This window comes from Dendrobates tinctorius, unplaced genomic scaffold (genome assembly GCF_039654945.1).
Source record: "Dendrobates tinctorius isolate UK_male_01 unplaced genomic scaffold, ASM3965494v1 ptg000043l, whole genome shotgun sequence".
Lineage (NCBI taxonomy): Eukaryota > Metazoa > Chordata > Amphibia > Anura > Dendrobatidae > Dendrobates > Dendrobates tinctorius.
In genome coordinates this window covers 7,590,275-7,602,310 of record NW_027361711.1, presented here as the reverse complement: position 1 = coordinate 7,602,310, position 12,036 = coordinate 7,590,275, and the positions used below count along the sequence as shown (strand labels likewise).

The 12,036-nt window shown below is 38.9% G+C and overlaps 1 protein-coding gene across 2 annotated transcripts in view; it reads left to right on the top strand.

Annotated features, from left to right (window-relative positions):
* HTR4 (5-hydroxytryptamine receptor 4) overlaps window positions 1-12,036 on the top strand; it is a 303,659-nt gene that overhangs the window by 259,018 nt on the left and 32,605 nt on the right. The window lies entirely within an intron of this gene.

The window sequence follows — 12,036 nt, the reverse complement described above, 5'->3', positions numbered from 1 at the left end:
AATGGTAGCCATGGCAACTGCAGCTTTGTGAGTCGATGCGTTATCTTGGTGAACAGCACTCCAGCCCGCAGTTTGCCGCGCCTTTTCTCCTTGATAGCCTCCCGCAATCTTCTTATTTGTTCTGCGTAGTAGGAGCCCGTAATAGTGGCTCCCTTCTCCAAATAGTCCACCATAATAATTCCTTCAGCGTCCCAAAAAATGGACGCCATAACCTTCCCTGCTGAGCTTGACACTTTGAATTTCTTCGGCGTTGGTTCGTCGGCTTGTTTCCATGTCATCGATTGTTGTTTAGTTTCGGGATCAAAGTGGTGGATCCAGGTCTCATCCATGGTCAAAAAACGTGACAAAAAATTCTCCTTGTCTGCTTGGAACTTTTCGAGATTTGCTATTGAAATGTCAACTCGTTTCTTCTTTTGCTCGTCGGTTAACATTTTTGGCACCCAACGCGCGGAGACCTTTCTCATATGCAATTCTTTTGCAAGGATTCTTTGAATACTGCCATATGAGATCCCTGTGACCTCAGCTACATGCCTGATAGTCACTCTTCGATCTGCCAACACAACTTCTTCAACTTTTTTCACGTTTTCTTCATTGAGGGGCGTGGATGGGCATCCTTCGCGATGTTCATCTTCCGTCGATGTTCTTCCCAGCTTAAATTCCTTGGCCCAGCATGCAACTGTGGAATATGGAGAAGAGTCCCCCAATGCTTCCACCAAGTCACTGTGCATGTCTTTGGTAGACATTTTTTTCAAGCAGAGGTATTTGATGACAGCTCTGAGCTCGTTTTTTTCCATTTTGATGTTCTCTCCTTGGCAGTTCATATTCAAGTGAATGTAGCTCCTGGGAATCGTGGCCTATTTAAGTGATTTTTTTTTTCCTGGACTAGTGGGTACCCAAGAGAGAAGAAAACATTTTATTTTAATTTCTGTGTGCAATAGAAATAACCGATCATTACTTTTGGATCGCCCCTTGTATATTAGGATCATTCCTTAATGATGTCAAACCATTTATTTCTGCAACTGAATAATACATATGAATATGATAATGCAGTTAAGGACTATAGGGAATTAATTAGATATGCTGATAAAACAGGGATTTTAAATAAGAATGAAAAAGATTATCTCAATATAAAAAATCCTTCTATGGCCATATACTACCATCTACCGAAATTACATAAGGATTTATTAAACCCTCCTGGGCGCCCGATCATTGCAGGGATTAATTCATTAACTTCTAATTTGGCCGCCTATGTTGATTCTTTTATGAATAACTCTGTTAAAAAGTTGGGGAGTTATCTTAGAGACTCTACTCACCTTATACAAATTCTTCAGGGTATTGTGTGGAAAGATGAATATGTGTTCATCACTATGGATGTTACAGGATTATATTCCAACATTGAACATAATATTGGTTTGGCTTGTTTTGAAATGTATGTGAATAGGGAGTAGACTGTCTATAACACAAAAAAAAATTTTGATTAGGAGTATGGCCTTTATATTACAAAATAACTATTTTTGTTTCGGTAATACTATATATCATCAGACGCGGGGGACTGCCATGGGCTCAAGGGCAGCACCTACGTATGCTAATTTATTTATGGCTGTCTTCGAGTCCTGGCATATCCTCTGTGGTGATTATGGGGTTAAATTGATTTTATACAAACGTTTTATCGATGATATTATTGTCATTTATAATAATGAGGGGAATGATGTTGAAAAATTTCTAGATGGGGTGACAAATAATTGTTGGGGCATAGAATTAATCCCACAGATAGATAGAGAGTAATTTTTTTGGATCTCACTATTTATATAGATGACTCTGGCAGGATTTGTACCAGTAATCATTTTAAAAAGGCAGCACGGTGGCTCAGTGGTTAGCGCTGAGGCTGCAGCGCTGGGGTCCTGGGTTTGAATCCCACCAAGGACAACATCTGCAAGGAGTTTGTATGTTCTCCCTGTGTTTGCGTGGGTGTACTCCGGTTTCCTCCCACATTCCAAAGACATACTGATAGGGAATTTAGAATGTGAGCCCCATTAGGGACAGTGATGATAATGTGTGCAAACTGTAAAGCACTGCGGAATATGGTAGCGCTATATAAAAATAAAGATTATTATTATTATTAAAAAGGTCGATGCTAATGGCTATGTTCATTATAACAGTGGCCATTATAGGCCCTGGCTTAGGAATATTCCTTTGATCCAATATTCTAGGATTAGAAGGAATTGTTCCTCTGATACAACCTTTGAGGAGGGGAGTAAAATTCTATTAAATAGATTTCGGAAAAGAAATTATCCATCTAGACTGATAAAAAGAGCATATAAATCAGTCAAATATCTGACTCAGAAAGATTTGATTAATTCTTGCAAGGTACAAAAAAAGTGGATGACTATAATGTGAATTTTATTACTACTTTTCTGTGCAAAATTGTCAGATTCGTAATATATTGGAAAAACATTGGAAAATTATATTAAATGATCCCATTCTGAATAAGGTGGTAGATCAGAGGCCGGGGGTGATTTTTAGAAGGGCCCCAACTATTAAAAACCTCTTAGCCCCTAGTGTCATATCCTCTAGGGATACTTTATTAAATAGTAGTATATTGTATGAGAAAAAAGGTGCCTTTCAATGCAAGAGGAAAGGCTGTCTTTGTTGTAGATCTATCATCAATGCTACTGATAAATTTCAGTCCTTTAGTTATCCTAGTGGGGAATTTAAAATCAAATATAGGATGACTTGTATGACGAGTTTTGTCATCTTTGTGATCCAATGTAAGTGTGGGAAACAATATGTTGGTAGGACAACTCAACCATTACATAAGAGGATTAACTCACAAAGATGTAATATTTGCAAGGGGTTTATGAAGTCTGGTTTGTCCCGTCATTGCACGGTGAGCCACCAAGACTCTGTATCCCTGACAGTGCTTCCCATTGATCATGTATCTGAATATACCCAGAATAGAATAAAAAATCTAAAGAGAAAAGAAACTTATTGGATTTATGAATTAAACACACTGCAACCGAAGGGTTTAAATGAAATTAGTGATCTTTTTTAGATATATTTGGGGAATTATTTGAATTGTAATTGAATAGCAATTTATGAGTGTGGTTTTTAGGGTTAATAATTCTGAAACATTTCTGAAGTAGGTGTAGGCTAGAGGGTTAGTGCATGTGAATTATATTTTTGAGCCCGTTTGATATGGCAGGTTCGATTCCACGTATTTTACATATTTTTTTAATTTGATATGTTTTTTGGTATATTATGGTTTGACGATATTGATGAAATGTTATTGGATTTTAGCGCATAATAGCATGTATAAGCAGCTTTTTTTATATATACAATTGTTTTTAGATGATATGTGGGCGTTTTCACAGGAAACGATGTCAAAGGAAGGTGTATTTGTAATGATTTGTGTCTGTATATATATATCTGAAACTTGTGATTATTCCTGAGGCCCTGATGAAGTGGTTGGTTTAAGCCATGAAACGCGTAGGCTCATTAAAGGATTTTTTCTGTTACATCTGCTGCGGAAAGTGTGTTTCTGGTCAGCGCGGTTTTAAGAAGCCCGGCTTTTTTTTTTTTTTTTTCCTTTGGATTTTTTCATTTATTGCCAGCGGGACACCAGCGATGACCGGATATCTAGGAGTGATTCCCAGTTTGTTGTGACTCACACAACTATAGCAGGTGAGTCTAACTGGGGATTTCATTGCGGTTTCTTAATAGACGATACACCCTATGTGCGCTTCCTATTTTTTTTTTATTCTAACTTATCTCGTAGGCATACCAGCAACAAGGATTTCATTTAATAAAATACAAGCTTTACAGAATCTTTTCCAGCCATGCTATATATCATTCTGCTCAGCTGTCCTCAGATCAGCCTACATGTGCAAACTGACAGGTTCCCATTAACGACACGCCAACACGCACATGCAACATATTAGAAAACCATTACTTTATGACATATGGTAATGAAGGAAATTACATCACACATTACAAAGCTTTAATGTAAGTTATATTACACATGTATAGCATATATACATACTGTCACTTGGCCCAAATTGTCATTTTAAATTACTAACACAATTAGATTGTATTGTATACTGTAGTTTAATCAGTCGTTCCCAAATGACACGTTTGTGTTATTCATGGACATGAGTAAGAGAAATGTCACAATGAACAGGAACCAGTCTATATTATAGCTGTCACTTATAATAATATAAGGTTCCTGTCTGCCTCAAATCTCCCCATAATAGCAATTATGGCTCAAGCAGAACAATCTGATACTACGGGTAACAGTGATTGATACAATGTGAAGAGACTTGAATTATTCGTATTACTACAAGACAAGTGATAATAGAGCATAAAACTACATTATTGGTCTCTTGCATGTAAGAACCGACATCCTGAATATTAGACCCTTCTGCGGCCCCAGACAGACATTCAGTTGTCTAACATTCCTCAATGTACAGTAGAAGTAGAAAAGAGCAAGACACGTGGTAAAGACTGAGGAATGAGCTTCAAGTTCAAGGAAACGACTGTATGATACATGATCTAGGTAGAAGGTGGAATTGGAGATGTGAGAACCTGACTGACAGACAGGAGATGCCTTGTTATGTATAGATTATAGTGAGTATTTTCGTAACCTGGGGTAGGGAAAAAAAAAAAGTTTGTCAAGGACAAAATAGGTGGTTTCGTAAATGTTAATGTCCTTATTGGCTAACCTGTGTTTATAATTATCCAGGCTTTCAAGACTTGTTACATTCATCCTTTAGGTATGACTTTTCTAAGAAAATACTGTGCATAGTGTAGCTGTGACCTTCGAGAGACAAAGACGTGGTTTATTCGTGGGGATGATGGTCATGTCATGGATATTGCACTAAGCTGTAACTCGTTATGATCTGGATTTTTTCTAGAGGATGTTTGTTAACTTTATAATATCATATTGCAGCCATGCACTCTAGTACATGAGAAAAGGTTTTACAATTATTTCACAAATCAGTAAATGAGCTTAAGATCTATCAACAGAAGTGTGCAGCACCAAAGTCAATGGCTCTTGTCCTGCTCTCTCTCTCTCTGTCCAGTCTGCACTTTATAAATTTCTCTTCTTCAGAATAATATCTTATGACAGTAGAGCTTCAGTTGGTGGTAAGGCAAATTACGGTATATCAATTCTAAAAAAAGATGCTGCAACCAGATGTTGGCTGTAAGTTAATAGAAAATTATGAAATGCATGACACTTTTTTTTTTACAGATGATGCCATTTTTTTTTTCAAAACTACCTAGTTACTGTATTTTCAACTAACTGATGGCATTATTCTCACAAATACACTTTTTTTTTAATTGGATAAAAATCACAGGTGTTCATATGACTCATCTCGATAAAATGAACACCAAACTTATAATGAAAGTTATATTAGAACACATTAATTGGAAAAACAATGCAACAAATATGCAAAAGAAAAGCCATGAAAATCCTGACAAAAAAATTCAGCAAATCGTATATATTAGGGTAAGGGTATAAAGTACCTTTAGTGTCAAATCATTAAGACTGGCATCTTGTACACAAGTCTTAATGAGGGCAGGAGTAAGATGTAGCAAATTCACTAATGCCATTAAGTAATATTTTGGACTAGGCGCAAGCCACTATAAGATGTGCCAGTCAAATTCATTAACGCCAGCATTGTTGCTGAAAATGATGGGTGGGTATAGCCATGCCCCGACCAGCCTATGCTTCTCCCCAGCTATGCCCATTTTGGCAAAGCTGCTTCAAATTGCTGGAAAAAAAATGACAAAAGTCGCAAAATTGTTACGGAAAAATTTCACAACTTTTTAAAGTGTTTTACACCATTTTCTGGCAAAAACACTTTAATGAAGTGCCCCCTCAGACTGCATTTTTGTTCAATATTCTCTAAAGCTATACAGTGTACTAGAACCTAAAAAACTAATTCCATATGTTTAAAAGCACTTGATTTTCTCTGTCCGGTTGTCAATGTTCTGTGTATACAGATTGCAAACAATAGTTTCCATCCATAAACGTATATATCATAGTGTCACATGACTTTGAGACTGTAGTTCACACCCACATCAACTTTGCATTTATGCCAGGATAAGTTACCATTAGGAACCACATTATGAAGATAGAAGAAATATAGTCCAGCAGTTTCAACAACTGCAAAGATTTTGTACAAAAGTATTAAAATCCAAACAGATTAAAATCATCATCCATTTTCACATTTCCAACACATCTAGTGCAAATACTTTTCCCACCTAAGGCACTATGAGTTCCTTAAAGGCTTGAATAGATGTTTTTTTGTCTGTCTAGATTTTAGTACTTTTGAATAAAGCTTTGACAGTTGTTGATCTGCTAGAGCAGTGGTTCCCAAACTTCAGTCCTCGCGGACCCAAACAGGTCATGTTTTCAGGATTTCCTTAGTATTTCACAGGTGATGGAAGTATCATCAAGGCATCAGGATTTCTCTCACATGTGTAACACTATGGAAATTCTGACCTGTTGGGGTCCGCGAGGAATGGAGTTTGAGAACCACAGTGCTAGAGCATATTTCTTCTATTAAGGTACTTACAACATTCAACGGCCTGACTGTCCATGTGGGATTCCTGTGCTATTGGGTTAGTTGAATGTTTAATTTTTCAGACATTGCGGAGATAGCTATGGATCTAGAAAGGAGGTACTTATATCTACAGTAACAGACATTTAGCACATATTCATGGGATATGCTATAAATGTCTAAGATTGGAATATCCTTTAAAGAAGCATGCCTGTCAAAGTTTTTATCCTCTTAATATATTACAATCATCATAATATATAGCACTGTGTACTTACAATTGCTCATTTTGCCTTTCTACCCAGTTAATTCTTTTCTTTTCCACTAGGTCTATTACATCACATGATTACAAACTGTCTAGCTGAATCCTTCTAGGCTGTATCTAGAAACAGGAGTTCAATTTTCCTTGCATGAGTCATAAGTCACTGTAAAAGTCCCTGGCAGGGGGAAAAAGGGAGCAGTTGGATCATGAGTTGAAGAGGGGAATGATAAATGCAGGAATTTTCTGTTTGTACATAGAGCAGGGAAAAGAAAAGGATTTACTGGGTGGAAAGGCAAAATATGCAATTGTAAGTACACAGTGCTATATAATATGATGATTTACATATAATAAGATGATAAAAATTTTGCTGGAGTGCTTCTTTAATGTGGGGGTGCAATGGTCACTGATTCCTCAATGAATGTAAAAGATTCAGTATATCCTTTATTTTATTCATTTATTCCTCTGCTTTTCTGAGATTTTTGGTCCACTGGGTGGTTTTATTAGTGACTGACAGCTATGACACCAGAGAGATCACACACACAATCCCACCACTGCCACCGCATGTGATAATAAATAATCTTTATTTTTATATAGCGTTAACATTCCACAGCACTTTACAGTTTTGCACCCATTATCATCGCTGTCCTCGATGGGGCTCACAATCTAGATTCCTTATCAGTATGTCTTTGGAGTGATGTGGAGTGGAGTGGAGTGGAGTGATGAACCTGCACCTCGCTACCCCACATGATGTCAATACTATGTTGGAGGTATCACTCAGTACAGTCATAGCACTTGCACCAACTTGATGTTCTGCACCCCTTGGGGACATGTAAGGTCAGCTTGGCATGGTTTTACACAGACATTCCCTGTCCACACAGTCTCAGAGTCACCCCAGAAAGTGAGATAAGGTGGCCCATGCAGTTGCTGACATGGCACAACACTCTTTCAAACTTGACAGGCTGAGAGGCCCCTTTCACTAGCACTTGCACCAGTGAAATAGAGCGCTGTCAGCCCAATAGGATTGCTACCATTTTTTGTTAGATATAAGTCCGTTAAAGGATTATGTCGGGTCAGAAACCATCCCCGTTAGTATGGAAAGTTCAGTTGAGAACATGGGCGTGTGGATTCGTGGATCGAGATAAAAGAGCAGCCCAAGGCTAAATTATATATATTTAATTGAGTTTAGCGCATACTACACATAACACAATGGTTATACATATACAATGGGGTCTCTTTTCTCCTGCCATCTGGGCTAGACATAAATCCCCTCCCCTTGCATGTAGTAGCTAAAATCTCCAAAACCTAATATGGGTCATAGCTGCTTAATGGACAGTCCTAGGGAGGCAGTTATGCAGCCATCTGACCAAGCCCCTCCTACACATTAAGACCAACCATGAGTTTGCTACCTGGCCACTACTAGTCATTCTACCTATCTTCCCAGCCTGGGATGCTAGAACAGATGGAGACCCTGGAAGGCGTTCGGTCCATTCCAGAGATCTCGAAAATGTAACTAGTGTGTGGCTAGAACATAAGATAAGTACATACTCTCCTTATAAAATCCTAGCTGTCTTAACAAAACAATTACAAAGCAGTTACAGCCCATGGGCTCCACAGGAGGTCTTCCTGTAGGAGCATGGATACTATCTAGTTGGCTGAACCACCTGCTGAGCAGTGTGTTCTGTTCCATCTACACAGGAGCATTCTAAGCTGCCATTAAATCCCCCATCTCTCACACACATTAATACATAGAAAACTGTTAGTCACTGATAAGAACGCGCCCACTGGACCGAAAATCAAAGAAAGCACAGAGGATTAAGTGAATAAAATCCAAGATATGCTGAATCTTTTCTCACAACACTATATATCAATCTACTCCACTCCTCCTGCTTTATAACATGATGCCTGCAAATTGGACTGTATTTTCATGGTGACAGGTTCTCTTTAACATAGTGAGAGGACGTCAGAGCTCATAGCTCAGTATTATAGACAGGAAGCAAAAGTTTTAAACTGTTGGACAAATACTCCCATACAGTAATATGTTGAACATCTGCAGCAGCGAAGATGATGAAAGTAGTAGTCTGAATAATGCAATGATTCAACTGATAAGAAAGGAGAGAGATAGTAGAGGTGTCAGCAGCAGAGCAAGACTGACATTGATGAGTGATATGGTGTAGCTGGCATCTGTTCTGCTGCATTAGAATCACAAGTACACATTTTTTTTTTCATTTTTATTATACTTGTAAACAACAGCAAGGCAGCACAATACTTTTTTACAGCCACAAAGTAAAATCCTTTCAGAGAGTTTGTACTTGATTGTTACAAGGAACTGTAGTGAGCTTTTGCTTTTCTTAAACAATTCTTGTTGCAAAGGGGGTATAAATGTGTTTAAAAAATACAAAAGAAAATTCCCCAAAATCTAGACATTTAAACTGTACCTGTCTACTTTACAAAGTGTGCAGGTCCAAACATGTTTTTTTGCACATCTGTTTTACCAGTCACGTTACAGGACAATACATTGTCCGGTTGCAGACACTGGATTTTTGCATGTGTGCTTACCTAGCATTTCATATTATGTAGTATTAAGGAAAATAGTTTTGTTAAAAAAAAGGAAAAAAATTTTAAAAATTTAGATATTTAAATGTGCATATTTGGTTCTACAGAATTGTTTTACTAATCTAATTTGCCAACCTTTTGGGAAAGTTTAAATAATTGGGGTTGAACACATTGTGAAATTATGGTGTATAGCAAAAGAAAAAGTAGCAATGACAATGGGCAGGGTCGGGGTAAGAGAGCAAAAATCCCCTTGGGTAAGAAAGTTGAAGTCACTAATAGCAGCAGAAGCACCATCACCTCCACAAGCCGCTAAGGCTGTAGTACTATGAAATGTAGGTCACATTTGGCCACCTTTGCCACCTGCAAGTGCATCATTGCAGAAAGTAGAGGGTGAAAATACAGGAAAAGTCTGTGAATGAGCTATGTTAGTAATGGGCTATTTGTTACTACTACAGTTGTGGCCAAAAGTATTGACACCCCTGCAATTCTGTCAGATAATACTCAGTTTCTTCCTGAAAATGATTGCAAACACAAATTCTTTGGTATTATTAACTTCATTTAATCTGTCTTAAATGAAAAAAACACAAAAGAGAATGAAGCAAAAAGCAAAACATTGATCATTTCATACAAAACTCCAAAAATGGGCCAGACAAAAGTATTGGCACCCTCAGCCTAATACTTGGTTGCACAACCTTTAGACAAAATAACTGCAACCAACCGCTTCCGGTAACCATCAATGAGTTTCTTACAATGCTCTGCAGGAATTTTAGACCATTCTTCTTTGGCAAACTGCTCCAGGTCCCTGATATTTGAAGGGTGCCTTCTCCAAACTGCCATTTTTAGATCTCTCCACAGGTGTTCTATGGGATTCAGGTGTGGACTCATTGCTGGCCACCTTAGAAGTCTCCAGTGCTTTCTCTCAAACCATTTTCTAGTGCTTTTTGAAGTGTGTTTTGGGTCATTGTCCTGCTGGAAGACCCATGACCTCTGAGGGAGACCCAGCTTTCTCACACTGGGCCCTACATTATGCTGCAAAATTTGTTAGTAGTCTTCAGACTTCATAATGCCATGCACACGGTCAAGCTGTCCAGTGCCAGAGGCAGCAAAGCAACCCCAAAACATCAGGGAACCTCCGCCATGTTTGACTGTAGGGACCGTGTTCTTTTCTTTGAATGCCTCTTTTTTTTCCTCGTGTAAACTCTATGTTGATGCCTTTGCCCAAAAAGCTCTACTCTTGTCTCATCTGACCAGAGAACATTCTTCCAAAACGTTTTAGGCTTTTTCAGGTAAGTTTTGGCAAACTCCAGCCTGGCTTTTTTATGTTTCGGGGTAAGAAGTGGGGTCTTCCTGGGACTCCTACCATACAGTCCCTTTTCATTCAAACGCCGACGGATAGTACGGGTTGACACTGTTGTACCCTCGGACTGCAGGGCAGCTTGAACTTGTTTGGATATTAGCCGAGGTTCTTTATCCAACATCCGCACAATCTTGCGTTGAAATCTCTTGTCAATTTTTCTTTTCCGTCCACATCTAGGGAGGTTAGCCACAGTGCCATGGGCTTTAAACTTCTTGATGACACTGCGCACGATAGACACAGGAACATTCAGGTCTTTGGAGATGGACTTGTAGCCTTGAGATTGCTCATGCTTCCTCACAATTTGGTTTCTCAAGTCCTCAGACAGTTCTTTGGTCTTCTTTCTTTTCTCCATGCTCAATGTGGTACACACAAGGACACAGGACAGAGGTTGAGTCAACTTTAGTCCATGTCAACTGGCTGCAAGTGTGATTTAGTTATTGCCAACACCTGTTAGGTGCCACAGGTAAGTTACAGGTGCTGTTAATTACAAATTAGAGAAGCATCACCTGATTTTTCAAACAGTGCCAATACTTTTGTCCACCCTCTTTATGTTTGGTGTGGAATTATATCCAATTTGGCTTTAGGACAATTCTTTTTGTGTTTTTTCATTTAAGACAAATTAATTGAAGATAATACCAAAGAATTTGTGTTTGCAATCATTTTCAGGAAGAAACTGAGTATTATCTGACAGAATTGCAGGGGTGTCAATACTTTTGGCCACAACTGTAGGTTACCATCTGTTTCTATAATGAGGTCACTTTGACATTACTAAGGATACCGTTACACTTAGCGATGCACCAGCGATCCCGACAACGATATGGATCGCTGGTGCATCGCTAAGTGGTCGCTAGTGAGCTGCCAAACAGGCAGATCTCACCAGCGACATAGCAGGGGTCGGGGGTCGCTACTTACCTGTCAGACGCGGCGATCCTGACGTCCTCCCGCCCGCGTCCACGTGTCGCTCGTCGGCACCACAGGAAGCCCAGCAGGAAGTGGCTGACGAGAAACGGCCCAGGACATTCTCGTGCGATCAGCGATGGACAGCGGGGGAGTCGGTCGGAGTTAAGTATCACACATAGTGATATCGCTAGCAATATCGCTATAACGTCACAAAACCAGTGACGTTATAGCGATATTGCTAGCAATATCGCTATGTGTAACGGGCCTCTTAAGTCTGTGCTTGTATAAATTAGTCCTATGAGAACAGAGTGTTTGACATGTCTTTTCCAGGGCAATTGTGGGCTTTAAAATATTGCAATATGTGGTGAAACAATTTGTTGCTAGTTGAACGGTTTACAGAAAAT